Here is a 19,170-nt window from a genome sequence, read left to right on the forward strand (position 1 = left end):
TTAAGGGGAAACTGAGAAGGAAGAAATTAGAGGTCTGAAGTATCTGTTTAAAATTATTATTCCACAGGTTCTACCAAGATAGAAATCTCAGGAAAGTCCCCACCTCTGAGCCTACAGAGTCAGCCTTTCACCAATGCATGCAAACAGTGTAGGGATCTCAGCGCACTGTAATCTAGGATGAGCATCTATCACAGGCATATTGAAGCTGCGGTTTCCTGAAGAGCTGTGCTGAATTACTGGTTTCTCACAACCAAAAGGGAGAGATTCTGTGGCCATCCATCTCTGGCCTCCACCCCAGTCCTGTGTTGGTTCTGTTTTGCAGTGCCACCTCTGAGGACTGACTCAGCAGAAAGCTGCTGGGGTTTTTGCTCTGATGGTTTTGAGCAGACTGTTGAGTTAACGAGGTCACGGGAGGAGGTCTGGTGAGTGCCAGCCTCAACAGAGGCGGCTAAGAGCATGAAGCCAAGCTGGGAGAATGGGGCAGCTGCTTCAGGACCTCCTTCCAAACCAGTGAGTGATTAGGTTGGCTCAGCAAGTCTTGTGGAAGCCATGGCTTTGCTTCCAAGTAGAGAAGCTCTTTTTGCAGCTTGTAATAAAGCCAGCAGAATATTTAAAAAAAAAAAAAAAAAAAAAAAAGGAAGAAAAACCCCTGAGGAATGTCACTAAGAAGGCTTATGTTTGTATAAAATAGTTAATGCAAGGGGAAGAAGAAAAAAATAGATTGAGAGCTAGCTGGACAGGAAGATGGAAATGTGCCCTTGATTTGATGTTCTTTGTTGCACTCCCTTAACTGCATGGTCATGACTTGGCAGCTGTTCAGGCTCCAGGAGGCATTGTACAAGCCCCTGATAGGAGGGGTTTCCTCTGATGAGCTGGCCATTGTGACTTTACAAGAAATTGTACAGTACTTCCTCTCATCCATTAGAAACCACTATTTTCTGAATGAATTTTCTTCTCTTTTGTTTTTAACAGTTTAACCCTTAACCTTTCTGACTCATAGTTTCTATTCTGGCATAGCGTTCAGCCCAAGGTGAAAATGGGGACAGCCCACACAAATGAGACTACCCTGCTCACGGTCTGATGAGGGAACCAAGCGTTGCACAGAACATTGTTTCGGCTGAAGAGCACTTTGCAGGCCTGGGAGTGTGGTATGAGCAAAAACAAAACAAAACAAACCAAAAGCCCCTCTTGCAAGTCAGTTGAGGAATGTCAGGCAGCTATTGAACTTCTGGGTGATTCATCTATACTCTCCAATTTGTATTAATTGCTAAACTATGAAGATGTGGTGTGGACATCAAGAGTAAAATGGTATAATTAGGGAAATGACCCTTTCACAATTAGTGGAATGAATTCATCTGAAGATGAGAAAGAGGACCAAGTAGTTACTGGAGTGGTCAGATATACTGGACTAAATTCAGACACAGAAATATGTCTCACATTAGAGTACCTGCTGGGGAAGAAACCCTTTCTGCCCAAGCCAAGCACAGGATATTGTGAAATACAGAAATACACGTGACATAAAAAAGCTAAGTAGGGACAGAAAGAGGATGTTCAAAGTTGGAGTTCCCTTTGCAGTCACTAGTGAGCACTCTGAAATCAGACTGGAAATTAAGGCTATGGTGCCTCAGAAAGGATCTGCCTTAGGTTATGAAAGGCTTTTGAGTATTTCTTTGTGTAATCAACATAAAAGTCACAATATGTGAAAAGCACTGGCTTTTACCTTCCCTCATACCTATGTTCAAAAGGGAATAAGAAGGAGATATTCCTCACTCATCCATGATAATGGATGGCACTAAGAATCCCGAGCAATGCCTGAAGAGATAGAATCTTCCCAACACCCTCTCAGGAGGTACCTGGTCTCAGTAAGCTCCCTGGGGTCCTGTTCTAAGTGGTTTATTGCCAAAAGGATGAATCATTATGTGACAGAAAGGCCAAGGGGATGCTTGACTTCCAAATCAGGTTATGGGACCTGTTGTCTTTCTCCAAATTTTATGGAAAATACATTTTTTCCATAAATAAAGTTGGTTTTTTTTTTTTTTTTTTTTTTTTTTCAAATAAATAAATAAATAAATAAATACCCTTATAGATTTTCCATATAAAAGTGAAAAAGATCTGTAAAGTCTGTGACCTCCCTCACTGTTGTCCCACAACATTGATAAAGCTCTGTGTTGATCAGGGTCCTTGGACCAAAGAGATATTTATTTAGTAGGAAGAAATAATCACTTACTAAAGATATTGTTGGAAACAGGACTAAGACCTTTAAGTGAACCGATGGCTGAATGCAGGCCAGGAGGCTGGTGGATGGATCTGACAGGTAGCAGACAACTCTTTCTGCTAAAACATCCTTTTGCTCTCAGAAAGGGATTAGAGCTTTGAGTCCCTCTCTTTAAAATGTCACACAACAGTCAGGATGAAAAGGCAGCATAAAACCTCTCCTGTAACACCAACAAAACTTTCAAAAGCAATTTGATATGTGAATTACTGCTACTTCAGCTTGTCAGGCTGATATCACCTTGGTCCCTCTCAGGCCATCTATCTGAGCTGACTTCTTGTCCCTCGTCTACGGGAAATGATTCATTCCGTGCCTGTGAAGTGCCCGCGTCAGGAGGCTGCTCTCCTGGGGCTCGTAAAGGTTACTTCTGTCTAAATCACACCACCATTGGACTGGGTGGCTGCAATACCTACAGAATGATGGGAAGAGAGAGCAGAGTATTTTAATAGATGGTACAGAACATATCAACATATTTCAAGCAAATCAAATACCTTCACACTTGTTTTGTTTTGTTTCCTGTCTTAAAATATTTTAGGTTATATTTGTGATCTAATTTTGCCTTTTGTTTTGTTTCCCTTCCCTCTTTGGCTGCTGTCACTTTTCAGTGAGGCTCCACCTGTCTAATCATAACAAGGCCTAGGATTTCACCCTATTCTAGATTATATTCTTCAAAGGAGGAGAAGATAGACCACAAAATGTACAGCCATTTCTATTAGCACATTAAGTCCTTCAGCTGCTACTGTGGTTTTAATGTAGAACAGTGCTATATACACTTTAGTCTGTGAAGTGGAGCTATCATTTTTCAGAAAGAAAAAAATATCCTGAAAAAAAGTATCTTCTCACTCAGTTCAGTCTTTGACACGTGTATTTGAGTCATAGCTTGTCAGAGTGATGAACAAGGTACAGTCATGTCATTTTCTCCTCACAGAGCATCTTTCCTCTATGAGTTTCAGAGGTCTTCACCAATTGTCTTTCAGTCACTAAGTAGATGGTCAAGTTGTGCTCCATTGCTGGTTCAATGCTTCTGCAAAATCAAGTGGTCCCAGGGTACCAGTGAATAAAAATGTCTCTCCCTAGCAGATACCTGTCTTTCAAACCAAGACACTGGGGAAGGGACAGCACAGGCCAGTCAATCAGTAATGTTTGAATGCTCACATGCTGTGTAGCATGATCTGGAAATGTGCCAAACTGCACTAGCTGAGTGATGCCTGGGGGATAGCATATGCCCCAGATTTTCCAGCAGACAGCACAGACAAGACTGCCCTGGATTTAGCCCCTTGTATGGCCCTGCACATGGTAGACTTTGCACCTGCAAACCTGATGTGGCACCAAAGGAAGTTGACACACATTTTTCTTTCACATTATGAAAATGCTACATTAGTTCACAGAACTGGAAAAAAACCCACAACCAAAATGACATTTATATTTGAGGGCTACACAGGGCAAAGTTCTGTATAGTTCAGCTGTGGCCACTGTGCTCCTTGGCCACACAATGACAGAATGTTCCTTGTTCATCTTTTATTTAACAAATAAATAACCAGAGAAGTGCAGTGCAACATAATGCCTCATCATTACCACTTTGCACAACTCCATAAGTGCAAAAGGAAAGGTTTTAAAATCCAACTATATATGACTATTGCCTCCTTGTAAGGTAGTTCCCTGTTGCCTTCAAGCACTTTCATTGCCGTACTGTGCTAGAAGGAAAAGCACCTGGCCGTGTGCTGAAGTTGCTCCTGGTTAACAGGACTCCATGGGAGATGAGACTTCAATCCCCATGATTCAGGTCAAGATGAAAATGAATAGAAGTTAATGGAATATACTACCTCGGCTTCTCCCAGTGGGAGAAAGAGAAAGTACAGCTGCTTTTCATCCAAGCAAGTAGCTGTTACACAGTAGTAAAGTGGACTCTAGTGAGACAATGGATGTGGGACCAATCCAAAAAGTTTGAGAGCCAGACATTGACTACACCTCTTGAGATAGTTTGCAGACAGCAAGGAGGCAAAGCTTTGTTTCAGTAAATTAGACAAATGCCTGGAAAGTCAGGAGATTACCTAGTTTGCGTACAGCTGGCAAATACTCATCTGTAGCTCTGTGGCGTGCAGGCTCATAATGCCTGGATTTATGGAGAAGGACTCTGGCTGTCATGCCCAGCTCCGTTTAGCTCAGCTATAATCTGGAGAAGTACTTTGACTTGAGAAATGCTGGAGGGCCTTGAACTTTGTATCTTCTTGTCACTTCTTTTTCTTCAGCTTCTGAGTTCTGCTATACTACAACCGAGGACCACTCCAATCCCACAGTGAGGAAAGTGCTTTGGGAGAACTGTGTCCAGCACTGCAGAACAGGAAAGGGAAATCACAAAGGAACCAGCAAACATGAAGGTTCAGTGTATTTGAATGACTTGATTTGATGCAGGAACTGGGAGGAAACATACCAGAAAGTAGAGAAGAAAGCAAGCAAGTTTCTCTTTTAAAGCTTAAAATTGACAGGGCTACTGGCTGCAATAAAGTGGTGCATGTGCTGCTGTTACCAAGGGCTGTTATGCTACAGGCAAGACAAAAAAAAAATCAACCCACCACCAAAAAAACCCCAAAAAACTACAAAAGACGATCCATGGCATAAACCCCTTAACTGTGCAGTTCTGGGCAGGAAAATTGCTTTCGATTGTTTGGGTTTTTTTAAAAGATGATTTGGATGGAAAACACTAGGTTGTGACTTTGGATTTTTTTCTGCTTTGTAGCATGTTAAGGATACTCTTTTTTTTTTTTTTTTTTTTTTTTTTTTTGACAGGTTTTACTATATTAAACAGTGGGATTGTGAACTTCAGTTTCCTCTTCACTTTTGTCGACTTTGTTTGGGTTGTATTTGGTTTTCTGCATGATTTTCTTTGTGTGTCATTGCATAATATGTTGGCTATATTGGAAAAGTCAGATTATGAGCCTGGGTGCTGGTTGCTTGTTTGCCACATGTCATTTGTGCCAGCAAAACTTGTTTTGAAGGTCACAAAATAGCTTACCTTACTGGATTAATGCTTCATTTAAAAAAAAAAAAAAAAAAAAAAGGTAAGCATCTCCTCTGTTTCAGGTAATTGCATCCTTAGAATAACAGCTAACACCTTAATGAAGGAGCTGAGCTTTTAAAAGAGATTTCTTTCTCTCCAGGGTATAAAATGGCCATTTACAGTAAGTAGCTGCTGAATAACATTTAGTGTTTGACTGAATTTCCCTGTTTTCCTTGTAAATACATGTTTCCCTTTTGCTCAGGGCTGTGTAGGATATTTTCTCATACACAACCCTGTAGCCTTCCCCTACACACAACAAGGAATAGTGCTTGTGAATCTTCCAGCTCAGCCTGTGAGCTCAGATCATAAAACATCCTTCTCAGAACACGAGTTCAGAACACGAGGGGTTAAGCCCTGGCCATAACTAATATGAGCTATAGGATGATTCTGTGTTGAGGGCATGAACCAGATTCATTTCCCTCCTCTGATATGGTCTCTGAATGAAGTTACCGACTGCTGTGAAAAAAAAAAAAAAAAAAAAAAAAAAAAAAAAAAAAAAAAAAAAAAAAAAAAAAAAAGGCAAACCCATTTCTTGTTTCCTTAACTCCCCTTTCTGCACCTGGGGCCAGTTCAATTCACACAGAAAAATATTCACACTTTTCCCATGTTAGTTGTCTGCCAGGCTTGTGAGTTGAACTCAGGAAACGGTCCGATGATCACCAGATCTGGCAAAGGAGCAGAAGATGGTTTGAGAGAGAGAAGAGTAAGATCTGTAGCATACAGCTTCCTCCTCTGTATTTGAATGGAAGTCACTTCTCCTTCTGTGAATGAATAAAATGTGGACTAACCTTTCTTTTCTTCCTCTTAGGGTGGTTGCATAACATTAAATAATGCCAGACGGCAGCAGTGAAGAGGAAATGGACGCAAGGTTTTGCTTTATGTCTGTCCTTTATTAACTATTAATAAAAAAATTATTATATCCTTTGGTGTTTTTCAACAATCTTTTAATAACGTTTATCTAGGGGGTGTTGTTTTATTTTAACATTTCTAGTAGATGAACTCTCAGTTTTGCTGTCTGGCAGGAAAGAAACAGGTAAAAAACAGGAAAAAAGCAGCAACCCTGTGTTGCTTGAATCCATGTATTTAAGTTTCACATCCTTTCCATTAACTTTAATTGTGGTGATGGATGTTTTTTCCCATTATGATCTTTGTTTCTCTAGGTTTTGAATAAAAATATCTCCTCCTTGGTTCCAGATTTATGCCATTTGACTGTGAGGCTTTCAATCAATTCTTTCAGGGGTGCTGCTGGTTGCGGACTGACGGATAATTGAAAAGCAAACAGACTAACAAAGTTATGCAGGGACAAGCAGAGATTGTCAGGAGTCCCTGCAGGAACTGACAGAGTCCATGTTAAATAAGGTTGCAAAACTTCCCCAAAACACAGAGCCTGCACTGAGCAGATTAGGCAGGATACTGTCTGTGGAGCATTTAAATTGCTAAACAGTGAATCTCAGACCATAATTCATCTCCATACTCAGATGACTTAAGCTCTGCTAATGGTGACTATGTTGCAACATGCATTAGAAAGGATGAAATAGACTTAAAAGACTAAATTCTGTAGTTGGTTGCACTAGGTATCTCTTTGGTGCAATGAGGCTGCAGTTGTATGAACACAGTCTAGCTCTTCTGTCCAGAAGGGAGCCGCAGAATCACAGAACATGCTGAGTTGCAAGGGACCTCCAAGGATCACTGAGTCCAAATCCTGGCCCAGGACTGTCTCCAAGACTCACACAATGTGCCTGAGACCATTGTCTAATCACTTCTTGAACTCTGTTAGGCTTGGTGATGTGACCACTTCCCTGGGGAGTCTTTTCCAGTGCCCAACACCCTCTGGGTGAAGAATCTTTTCCTATTATCCAACCTAAACCTTCTCTGAGAGAATTTCAGGCCATTCCTTTGGGTCCTGTCACTGGTCACCAGAGAGAAGTTGTATCTTTCAATGAGGTCTCCCCTCAGTCTCCCCTTCTCCAGGCTGAACAGACCAAGTGACCTCAGCCACTCCTCACATGGTTCCCCTCGAGGCCTTTCACCATCTTTGTTGCTCTCCTTTGGACACTCTCTAACAGCTCAATGTCTTTCTCACATTGTGTCACCCAAAACTGAGCACAGGACTGCAGGTGAGGCCGCCCCAGTGCAGAGCAGAGCAGGACAATCCCCTCCCTTGCCCAGCTGGTGATGCTGTCCCTGATGCCCTCCAGGACAGGGCTGCCCCTCCCGGCTGTCAGGGCACTGCTGGCTTGTGTTCAACTGTCCACAGACCAGGACCCCCAGGTCCCTTTTCATGGCTTTGCTTTCCAGCCTCCCATTCCCCAGTCTCTCCATAGATCCAGGATTGCCCCATCCCAGGTGCAGAATCCAGAACTTTCCCTTGTTGAATTTCATATGGTTGGTGATTGCCCAGTCCTCTGATTTGTTATGTCTCTCTGCGGGGCCTCTGTGGCTTCGAGGGAGTCAGCAGTTCCTCCCAGTTTTGTATAATCTGTGAACTTGCTCAGCATCCCTTCCAGTCCCAGTGTCCCAGTCCCTTCCAGTGTCCAGGTCATTAATAAAGATATTGAAGAGCATAGGACCAAGGATGGAGCCCTGTGGAACCCCAATGCTGTCAGGACCCCGGTCTGATGCCACCCCATTCACCGCAACACTTTGTGCCTGACCCATGAGCCAGCTGCTCACTCATCTCAGGATGTGTTTATCCAGTTGTGTACTGGACATTTTGTCCAGAGAATCCTGTGAGAGACAGTATGGAAAGCTCTTCTGAAATCCATAAAGATAACATCAGCTGGCTTCCATTGATCAGCTGGGTGGGTTCCCTTGCCATAAAAGGAAATCAGGTTTGATAAGCAGGGCTTTCCTTTCATAAAGCATGTTGAATGGTGTGTGCAGTCGCCCAGAGTTGGATGAGCTGCTGTGCCTGAATGCACAAGGTCCTGGATAGTACATGTGCTTCTGGTCACTCCACTGGGCAAAAGCTACAGCTTGCACAAAGCTTTTGGGTTGCACAGAGGATGCCATAGTCCAGAAATGGGTATCTGGCAAGATAAACTCTCTTTGGGAGTCTTGCAGCTGGTACTTGATTCCTCAGTTGGAAAGGACTGACAGGTTTTGACCTCAGGACCTTTCTCTTCACAACCAGGAAAAACAAGTACCCTGGGTCTCTGCAGAACTGCTTCCATGACACAAGAAGAAAAAGGAATGCCCTGAAACACCTTCCACAGTGCAGTACCTGTTATCCCTGACTCAGTGGAAAGGTAGCCAGTCAAATCCTCTGGAACTGAGTTTTGTTTCATGGCTGGTTGGTTGACTCACGGCATGGACCTCAGCAGAACTGCATTAATAGGAAAGCAGTAAATCAGCTGTGAAATAAACCCTACAGCTCAGAGCTGTCCTGTGCTCTCCCCACCAGAGGCAGCAGGTCAATCTGTCATCTAAGAGGCTCTGTTACCACAATCTCTGAGCTACTCACTGGGTTCCTGCAAAGTAAGGAAATCCTACTAGTCCCTGATATCGATGAGGAACTGACATCTTGGCTTCTAATCATGCAGAGAAACACACCGTGAAATTTTCACAGCTGTCTGCTAGGCTGATTTGTTAGGCTGGTAAATGCCCGTAAATACATTTTTTCCCTATGTAGGAAATAGGGTCACAAGCTTTTCCTTCCTCGCAGCCTTTCAGTCTGTGACTGAAGACAGGGCTGAGCCCAAGGCAGCGGGGTCACAGGGGAGGTGAACATGTAGGAGCAAAGCTGAAGATGCCTGGTCAGAAAACAACAGTATTACATCTTTGGGGTAGTATCATTCATGCATATGATTGACAAACAGATTCAAGAGATTTCAGTTTTTTCCCTCAGCTTTATTACTTTGATGATTTTTTTTAACTTTGATCATCTCCAGCAATGGAGTGCTTGGCTCCCAATGCTCAGGTTACAGACACTCTAGTGTGTGTTTGTGGAGCAAAGTGAAGGTACAATTAAGTCCTTGTTGTCCGTGAGTAATTTCTAGTGTCCATGTGACACACTTTCCTGCATGGAGCTCCCTGTCTTAGCTCTGCAGCCTGTGCAGAGTGTGGGGCTGCCCGTGAGCACAGGACATGCACTCAAGCGAGTCCTGCATGCTCACTGCACCGAGCACGTGGGCACAAGGGATGAATGAAGTCATGGTTTGGTCCCAGCTATACTCTAAGTCAGATTATTTAGGGCTCTGGTCTCCAGCATACAGGTGCCAATTCCAAGGACTTAACTGTCAGATAGCAAAAACCCAGCTCACAATACATCACATAGTGCCAAAAAATCAGAGCACTCTAAGCCTTCCTTTTGGTGCATAGTTGGCTTTCTGCTTGCTCACATTACACAACGCATCACTGAAACAAAGACAGTGCAAACATGAAAAATTGTGTCAAAAAAAACTGGCAGCAACACAAGTGTAGGTCAAAGTTATCTACCTCCTGCCTAACCCAGAAATCAGGAATGGCGTGTCGGAAAGAGCAAAACCGTGGGTTTTTTTCTTCAAAAGGTTTTAGTTCTTCTGCTGGAACATATCCAGTAAGGGAGTTTTTGGCATTTAAAGTCTATTTTACAGGTGTGGGCATTTGTGTGAGCCTGTGGAGGAGAGAGAACTGACATTCTCAGTGAGGGTGGCTATGGAGCAAAACTTCCATTCCACAAAATGAATCCAAAACACAGAGAATTTGGGGGAGTTATTTCCCTCCATACACACCAAGTTATTGATTTCTGGTTAGAGCCATTCAAGAGTTCACAACTGAGCAACCACAAGTTCAGCCTACTTTGCTTTCCTTATGTTGGCCAATTGCAAAGTGGCAAATTCAGTCTAAATTAACCTGGCTTTCCAAAATTTATGCAAAGGGAACTGGCTCTGTTTGTGTGCAAGTCCTTCTGTCTGTGACTTCATAGGATGGGGTTTGTTTTCAGGTGTTTGTCAGAGTTTAAAATTCCCTGCCTGAAGATGGAAGATATTAAGGTGTTATTTACACAGGCCATAATATTGTGACTGATATTCCATCACAAAAATTCTAAGCCACCTCTCCTTTTTTCAAATCAGTTTTATGTTATGCTGAGGTTGTTTATAAAATCAAGCTTTGGGTTGTAGGAACATTTTGTTTTACAGGTCAATGTACTTGCCTTTGATCACCAGCAGAGGAGATGGGCAGCCCCCAAGGAGAGCTCAGACTGCCCTGCAGCTCTGTCCCTCTGCCAGGTGAAGCTCACTGCTTCTGTTGGCTAGAGTACTCCTAGGGAAAATCCAGCTCTTGGAGCAGACACAGTACCACCCCTTGCCTCCATTCACGCTGGGGCTGCAGTCTGTTTCTTAAGTTTGATCTGTTTGAAATCCCATTGAGGCTATGATAACTATGTTTGGCTACATAAGAATTACTTTTAGTGTTGCACAGAATATACTACACGCATTTTGGGAGGCAGAGAGAAGGTAGAACAGGTTTATAACCCATCCTTCTACTAGACATATTCTTTTCCACCCTCCTCACTTTTCCTGGAAAAGACCCGGAGCCAACACCTATCTCTCTCAACAGAATTCAGTGCTCCAAAAGGCTGAAGTTGTTTTCAGCCATTATCAGTAGAACTCCTCCACATTTAAATGTAATAGCAACCTCTCCATTCAGATATTTTCCTCATGAGGACTAATGGTGATAAACCTATAGAAATAATAATCTCAAATTCATATACATAATTTTTTTGTGTTTTCCTCTTAGGATATGAATGTGCCTCTATAAGGAAACATTGCTTTCTCTCAAGTTACAGAGTGTGAAATTAAGGTGAATGGGAGAAATTAGTTCTCTATACATTGATCAAAAGGATTTGCTTGGTAGCATTAAGTATATGCTACAGACAAATTTTGGACATTCACCAGGAAACTTCACCAGGAAACATGACCCTTCCTCTCACACATGGTTATCTTGCGTAATAGAGAGCATCTGAAAAAGCAGAACAACAAAAATGTAATTCTGTCCACTAAAATTATCATCCCTCAGGAATTAAGGCAAAGTATCTATGGAGATGAATGATCTTGTGGTTGAGACACGAGTCTCAGACTCAGGAAATGGGTAGAGTATCCTACCACAAGCCTCTAATGTGAACTGATGCTGCATAAACTCTGCTGCTCCTGTTTCCCTGCATCAGTAACATGGGATTAGTGCAATCCCAGTATTGTTTTCCCTTTAACTCTCCCTAGAAACTCTTTGATGCTTAGTCTTCTAAGATTTAGATTCCTGGGCATCAGTAACAGGCTGAAGCAGAAGTTAGAATCCTTGCTTAACTTTTCATAGGGTTTCCTCCTTGTTATTAAACAAAATGTATTTTTCACTTTTTTAATGATCAATATCTGTGGTATAAGCACAACAAAGACAAGGAAACTTCCTTATAATCGTGCAGTGATTTAAATAAAAGTCAGTTTTGCAGTTCTTCAGCTGGCTGCACCCGGTTAGTTTTTAATTATACAAGTTTTTGTATTTGTATTTATTTGTGAAGGAATTTTAAGTACCTGACTTGTGAGTACTTTGAAAAATGTCACACTTTCTTAGTTATCTGTAAAAGCTTGAATGGCTCTTGAGCCTTACAGCTCCTCCTCTGAGTGAAAACATTTTTAGTAAAGAATGGAACTTAGGGATCCCCTGCTTTGCAAAGCCTGAGAACGGGCATGAACTGATAGGGAAACAATACAAATATTTCTGGCAATGCTTTCTCAAGGAACTTTACCTTCAATGAATCAGTGCTTTTGGCAATAACAAGGCTAACCTTGCAAGCTAATTTTGAGGTATTCCCAAGCTTTTGGCATGTCTCCGTTCCCAGCTGTTCTTCAAGATCAATGTTTCATACCTTTTATGGTTGATCCATTACACATATTTGACTTTTTTGTTTGATTGAATAAACAAGCTTTTTCTACCTGATTTGGAAGCCCCAGTGGTCAGGCTCTCTGCATTCTCATAGACCCGGTAGCTATAAAGAGGGTTCAGTAACTCCATGCTCTATCCACTACCGCGGCAAAAGCTTCTTTGGCCACAAATATGAAGGATAAGGTTGGAGAGATTCCTCTGTAATGCCTTTGACCACTGTGAGTAAAAAGGAAATTCTTTTGTTAGAAGAGTAAGTCCTGAGTATTTATCTTGCTATGTACTTTAAGGAATGAAGTGCATTGAGCTTTCCACTGTCATTTTCAATGTGTGTGAAAGGTCATCTTTGTACCCCTTCCTGCTTTTTTTCTTGTTACACATTAAACCCTCATGTCTTTTATGTTGTGAGTCACTCATGCCTTCAGTACGAAAGAACAGGATAGTTTTGAGGCAAAGAAACCATTCATTTCACTCATCATCTACTCTTCACTGTTTTACAAGCGCTGGAACATGAAGACTCAAACCAATTTCAGGATATCTGCCTCCAGTATCTTTGGAAATTTTAGAGTAGTGTGCTTTAGAATCCAGTGATCTCTATTTTCTCCACACCCAATGGATATTTCCTGACTCAAATGTGGTCTGAGTGACTTATCACTTTTCTTGTTCCCTCTCATTTTAAGAACCAAGAGTTTTCTCCATCTATCTTTCCTCTCTGTGTAATCCTTAGTTCTGTTGCAATAACCATATTTGATTAACTTGTGTCTTATGAAAAGACTTTTTGAGGTCAATGGAAATATGCCCACAGTATTCAGCAGACTGTGTGAAACAGGCACACACTAGAATCGACTGGAAACTTTCCAAGGAAGTGGTGGAGGATTTGGGGTTTTTTCTTTCTTTTCCCCTCCCCCTCCTTTCCTTGAGGAATGTGATGATTCATTATGGCTGAAACTTGTCTATGACTTTCTTTGGGAAACAGCATGTGCCGCTAGCCCAAGCAAACTTCCTGCTCGACCCACTTCAAAACAGAATGGAACCCTGATTTTTTTCTGTCGTGTATGTATACTCAAACCATGAGACTCTTCTGAGATGCATTTTCCTCAGGCCTCTTTTCAGTTTTCCAACTTTCAAAAGTTAACATTCGTTGCACTAGAGAAATTATTAAATCGGTAGAGCTCTAATCTGTAATGGATGAGAGTGAAAGTTCCTGCTCTGAACTAGGTAAAGTAAGAACATGAGCCTAGACTTTGAACATTACAGGGAGATAGATGTTCTCATACTACAATGCTGTGGAATAATTTACTATTTTACCTATGCATGAAAATATTGTAAGTCCCCTGTGTTTCACTGCGGAGCAGGAAAACTTATAAAAGCACACCTATTTGCACGGGTTGAAATCTTTCTCTGTTGTTCTGGTCCTTGTCTGGTGCAATCCATTCTGCTAATAAAGTTACTGTCTACACAAGCACTGGGGAGAAATAAGTAAATAATATTTTAAAATTAATTTCCCCTTCCCTGTCAGCAGAACAAGTGTCCCAAAACTTCCTGGTGGAAGCGTGGCTGCAATGACTGCCAATAAATAACTTTTGAAAGATTAGAAAATATGTTGAATCACATTAACATCAACTGCACCTGTAACTGTATCTATATAACATATCCAGCTATGCAGTTCCAAGAACATCCTGCATCCAAGAATCCAAGCAAGCTTTAGAACACAAAGGCCACAGCAGAGTGACATGCATCCCTGTTCATGTCTGGTACTGCAATTTGCATGTGCAGTAGAAAGAATTTCTGTGCTTGATGGGACCTATTTATGCAACTTTCCAAATGTCTTGAACAACATTAAATATTAAAAGCAATTAAACTTTTTCTTGAAAAATATCTGCTCAGCCACCATTAAATAAAAAGTTAAAAATCTCTAATGACATTCTACCTGATCCTTTACAAAGATAATTTATGTAGATGGTAACCAGTGCTTAATTTTTCCTTTTGCTCAGGAAAACGTGCTGAAGGATTTAATTTTAGTATTTCACACTTTAATGACATTATATTTCTTCTGAAAGAAGCATAATAGATATACGTACACTGAAGTATCACCTAGCACTTTCCAGCTGATTTTCTAGTATATAACCCCTCTATCCACAACCCCATATATGAACTGGGTCTGGCCTTCTCTGTCTCTGTAACTACTGGGTTTTGGTCCAGCTTCAACCTCATTAAACTTTCAGATTCCAATGTCTTTGTGCTTTGTTTTTTAAGGGGGCTACAGGAGAAAACATCCTGGAATTTTTTGTGGGTTTTCCCCCCGAGATTTCAGTGTTTAATTGAGCTCTCTTGCTTTAGTTTGGTCATTTTGCAGTCTTCAGTTTCTTCTTGCTAAGGACCACTTTGGACATGTGCTATCATGGTTACAAATACAAGCAGACAGTGGTCAGCAGAAAGTCCTGCCTCTATCCCCACCAAAGCTGGGCTTTAGCCTGTGCAGCAGACCACCACAATTCCCACGTCCCCCAGCTAAGCTTTGGGTTAGAACTGGGGAAATGAATAGAGTTTAGTTTGAGGACAAGGGTTATTTCTTACCTAGAAAGGGATGTGTCTCAGTACTGACATCTACTGCACACTGACAAATTTGTTGAAACAGGGGAAAATGCCACCTTCCCAGCAGTGTACACAGCATGGGGTGTAACTGGGTCACAGCAAGGCTCAAGGGTAGGGTCCAGAGAGGCACCATCCCACATTACCATAGGTAAACATCCTACAAACAAATAATGGAGGAAGCAGAGAGGGAAAAGGAAGTCATGGTGTAACCTCTTACTTCTTGAGCAATGCTTATCATTGAGCATCAGGTGGGTGGTGGCCTCATCGTTAGAGTAAGTGCTGGTTGTTGTTGTTGTAGTGCTATCTGCCAAAGAGCAACCTGGAATAATAAATCCCATGACATATGCTGTAGAAAGACAGAGAGAAATATTTTCCATCTCCAGCCCCAGTTTTTAGGGCAGTTGTGTAATTCACCTTTCTTTGGCATGGAACCAGCCTAGAAGCAATTAATGGGTCAGAGCACCTTGGTAAATTCATGGCTGAAGGGGGAAAATTTGTCATAGCAATAAACTTTAAATAATATCCTCCAACAAGGACGTCATGCTGCCTACTTATCTCCTCACCCCAAACCACATCACATGCATTCACATGAGTATCGGAAGTGAAAGTAGCTTATAAACAGCATAATTTCTCCAGGCTGGTTCACCTGAGGTGTTTAGGCCTCATGCTAGTGGACTCTGGTAAAATTCAGCAGTAGCTGAAAAATAATAGTGTGATATATCTGGTGGAAGAGAGAGGAGAATTAGGCCACTGGAGGTCTGAACACTCAAATTATGTAAAAGCTTATACTCACATCTTAATGACAGGAAACAGAGTGTGTAGGTACTTCTGTGGTTCAGGAAATACAAAGCTCAGAAAAAGCAGTAGAAAATATATACAGGAAGGTGAACTTGAGTGGGTTCAAAGCCTGTTCGTAGAAAACAGAACTTCGTTTTATTTTTTACCACTGTTTTTGCTAAATGAGCAGTGGGGATGGGAGGGGTGCATGGGACATGATGGGGGAGGGACACCAATCTCGTTAAATCTCTTGTTTTTCATAATTTACAACAAGGGGATCTCCTTGTAATGCTGGCTGATTTTCCAGTGCTGAAGACGTCAGTCCCTGCCAAGACTCAGTGGTTCTGTGACTGTTGCTTGACTATTTGTGGACACTGGTAAATTCTGTCTGTTTACTGGAAATAAATATTTATGGAAGAAACAGAAAAAAACAACCTGTGGGCTTTCAATACTGCACCCACAAATTCCTAAAAATATACTACTACTTAAGAAAATGAACTGGTTTTCCACAAAAAGTAAGCACCTACTTTATAAGAGAAGTGGCATGGTATTATAGTCAAAGAAATATTGATTTATTAACTCCTTATTTTCAGGTGTTTTTATCATGCCAGAAATAACCAGAAACATTCTTTGGAGTGATAGTGCTTAGGCATGCTGTCAGCCTCAAGGTGAATTTTGTTCCTGCAACTGGTTTTGTGATATTTTGTGGATATTTACATCTACCTAAGAGGACAAGAGATTGCAAGGAGGTAGAACTACTTAAAAAAAACCAAAACAACAACAAAAACAACAAAAACCCAACCCCCACAAAACAAACAAACAAACTAAAAAAAACCCTAAAACCCCTTAAAAAACCCCAGGAACACATACTTTGAAAGAAGTACATGATTTTTATAAAAAAAAAAAATTCAATAATTTCTTTGTGGAAGACAAATATGAATGTTATATAGCTGAGCAAAAATTTCAGTTATTAAAATGTTTTAAGTAACGTGGGATTTTTTTGGTAAAGTCTAATTTTCAGATATTGGTCTGTAGAATATATGCTAATACACTACTTAGAACAGTGTGTCCTAATCTTGCCATGAACATGCAACCCCTGGTGTGATAAAATAATATAGATTTTCTTTAGAGTTCTACCATAGAATTTAACCGAGAAGTTTATCTCTGCTATGGAGCTTAATGAGAAAACTCATAAAATGTGGAGATGTGTTATAATTCTCTATTACAGTCCCTTAGATTTTTATGTGATTTTTAACAGGGACTGTTTTATTTCTTGTTTTAACTATTTATTTAACTGTAGTTAAAATCTACTGTACTTCCCTGTGAGGTGGATCATTTGACATTTCAGCATTAACATCAAAAGACTTGTAGGGAAATTCACTGATGTGAATTTACCATTTTCAGGAAATTTCAAGCAACCAAACTATGAGTTTCAAAGATACCACTAAGTTAACTGAACCCGGTATTTTACCTTGGTTTTGATATGAGGATGTTTTATTTCTCTGAATATGAAACTCTAAAGAAGTGATATAAATGTGACCCGATGCAAATCAAAAGAATGTTTTCATTACATTCTGTGAACTGAAACTGCTGAGTTTCACATCTCTTTAGATTTTAAGCTACTAAACTGGGGAATTTTCCTGTGCAGGTAATGAAGAAAATTTGAAATTTCAGCTTCTGTAAGTCAGTCACTTATAAAGCCTCATTATTTAGTACTGATGTTAGGACAAAAATCCAAAGAATGGAAAAATCACAAAAAAAATCTTAGGGGAAAATAGTCCTTTTCTCTCTCAGATCAGACACAACCAGAATGCCCTGAGCTTTAATAGCAGCCTTATGCACTAGAAACTCTTCTTTATTGTTATGTCTTCTGTAATGTTTTGTCTTCAATGAGTATTTTGAATAAATTTCCCTTGACTGAAAATGTCCCAGTGTCTTTTAATGGCACAGTGAGGAGTGTTCATATCACTGACTTCTGGAATTTAATTATGTTATTTGGCTACTCTCTTTATATTTGAGGACCACAGGGTATAAGCAAAGTAGGAGGAAATCTGTAACAATTCTCCAGGTTGTGGCAAAGGCTGCTCTCCCAGGGCATCACTACCTACCTTGAACTCATGACCTTCTTTCCCCTCAAATTGCTATTTTTCCTGGAATTCTTAGCCACTAGGCATGACCATTAAGTGGTAGCTAAAAGCAAGCCAAATTCCTGTTTAAAACCTGAGTAATTCTCATAAAAATTCAGAAACTCTCTGCTAATTCTAATACATCGATATTTTTGTCCAAATCAGGATACAAGATCACAGGAAATTGAATGAATTATGGTGCAATGTCACTTCAGCACCACTTAGACATTTACATAACCATAAACCTTTCTTGGAGGGGATTCTAGAAATCATCTACCCAACTTTCTGCTTGAAGCAGGAATGTCACCAGCACCAGAGCAGGTCAGTGGAGGTTTTGTACGTAAGACCAGAAAACCTCTGTTGACAGAAGTATCATTTGATCTGAGATGATCAATAAGAAATCTTGTTTGTGCACATTGTACCTCAGTTTTATTTCTTTGGTAGGCTTTATCTTCCGTGATTGAAGGGTCCTGGAAAGTGAAATGATTCAATTCATCAAGAATTATCATCCTAAATGGGACAATGGGAACTCAGACTCAAAGAATTGCTCTTAAACTGAGCAGCAAGGAGAAAAATTGTGCTCTGTCCAAGTGTTTCAATTTTCTTGACAAACAGATGTCCCTTGCAGATTTTTTAAAAATTATGATTTCCAATGAAATTATTTTCCATGCAGAATTCTGCACTGCACTGACTAAAAAGCCAGTGTTACTGCTGACCAATGCTGTTCAAAATTAAAATGGTGAGGAACATCAATCTTAACACAGATTAACTAAGAAAGTCTGGGCAAGGAAACATTAAAAAATACAGGTGAACAACTAACATACTGGAAGTCAGCAAACAGTCAAGGACAAAGGACTACTAGTCAGGAACATTTAACTGATCAACATGATAATCTGCTATTTTTATATACAGTAAAACATGGGAAACTTCTTTGGATGTACATGAATGGCTTTGTTGGGCTGGGTAGCTCAAGTTTACCTCCCTTTACACTTCTACTTGCTAGCTGGACTGCGGTGTCCCACAATTTCCCCTGCAGAGCTGTTTCAGATCCTTGTGATATAATGTGAGAAGTGAAAACTCCGTCACCTGACCCAAATACCTTGTGTGAGTCCTTCAGGTTGAGTACATGATGACACTTGGTTGTGGTATGTGTGTACAGAACAGCCCTCCCCTGGTCCTTCACTTCACTTCCCCACTCCCTCTTTCATGATATATTAGTCATCAAATCATCCAATTCGTGGTGCGTCAGTCATCTAGCACCTAGGGAAATGTGAAAATAATTCCAGTTTGCAGCACCTGTTGCTACAAAACCACATTGCAAATCGTCAAATAGCATTTCCCCCCCACCTCGCGCTCTCTCTCTTTGTCTTTTTTTGGACAAGGTTACAAACTAATGAGTGCAAGACTGCCAGCAAAAGTGCTGACACAATCTTCACATTTCATGGGCTAATGAGGTAGAAAATAATTGTTTGATGACATAAATT

Source organism: Hirundo rustica, chromosome 1, assembly GCF_015227805.2.
Source record: "Hirundo rustica isolate bHirRus1 chromosome 1, bHirRus1.pri.v3, whole genome shotgun sequence".
NCBI lineage: Eukaryota > Metazoa > Chordata > Aves > Passeriformes > Hirundinidae > Hirundo > Hirundo rustica.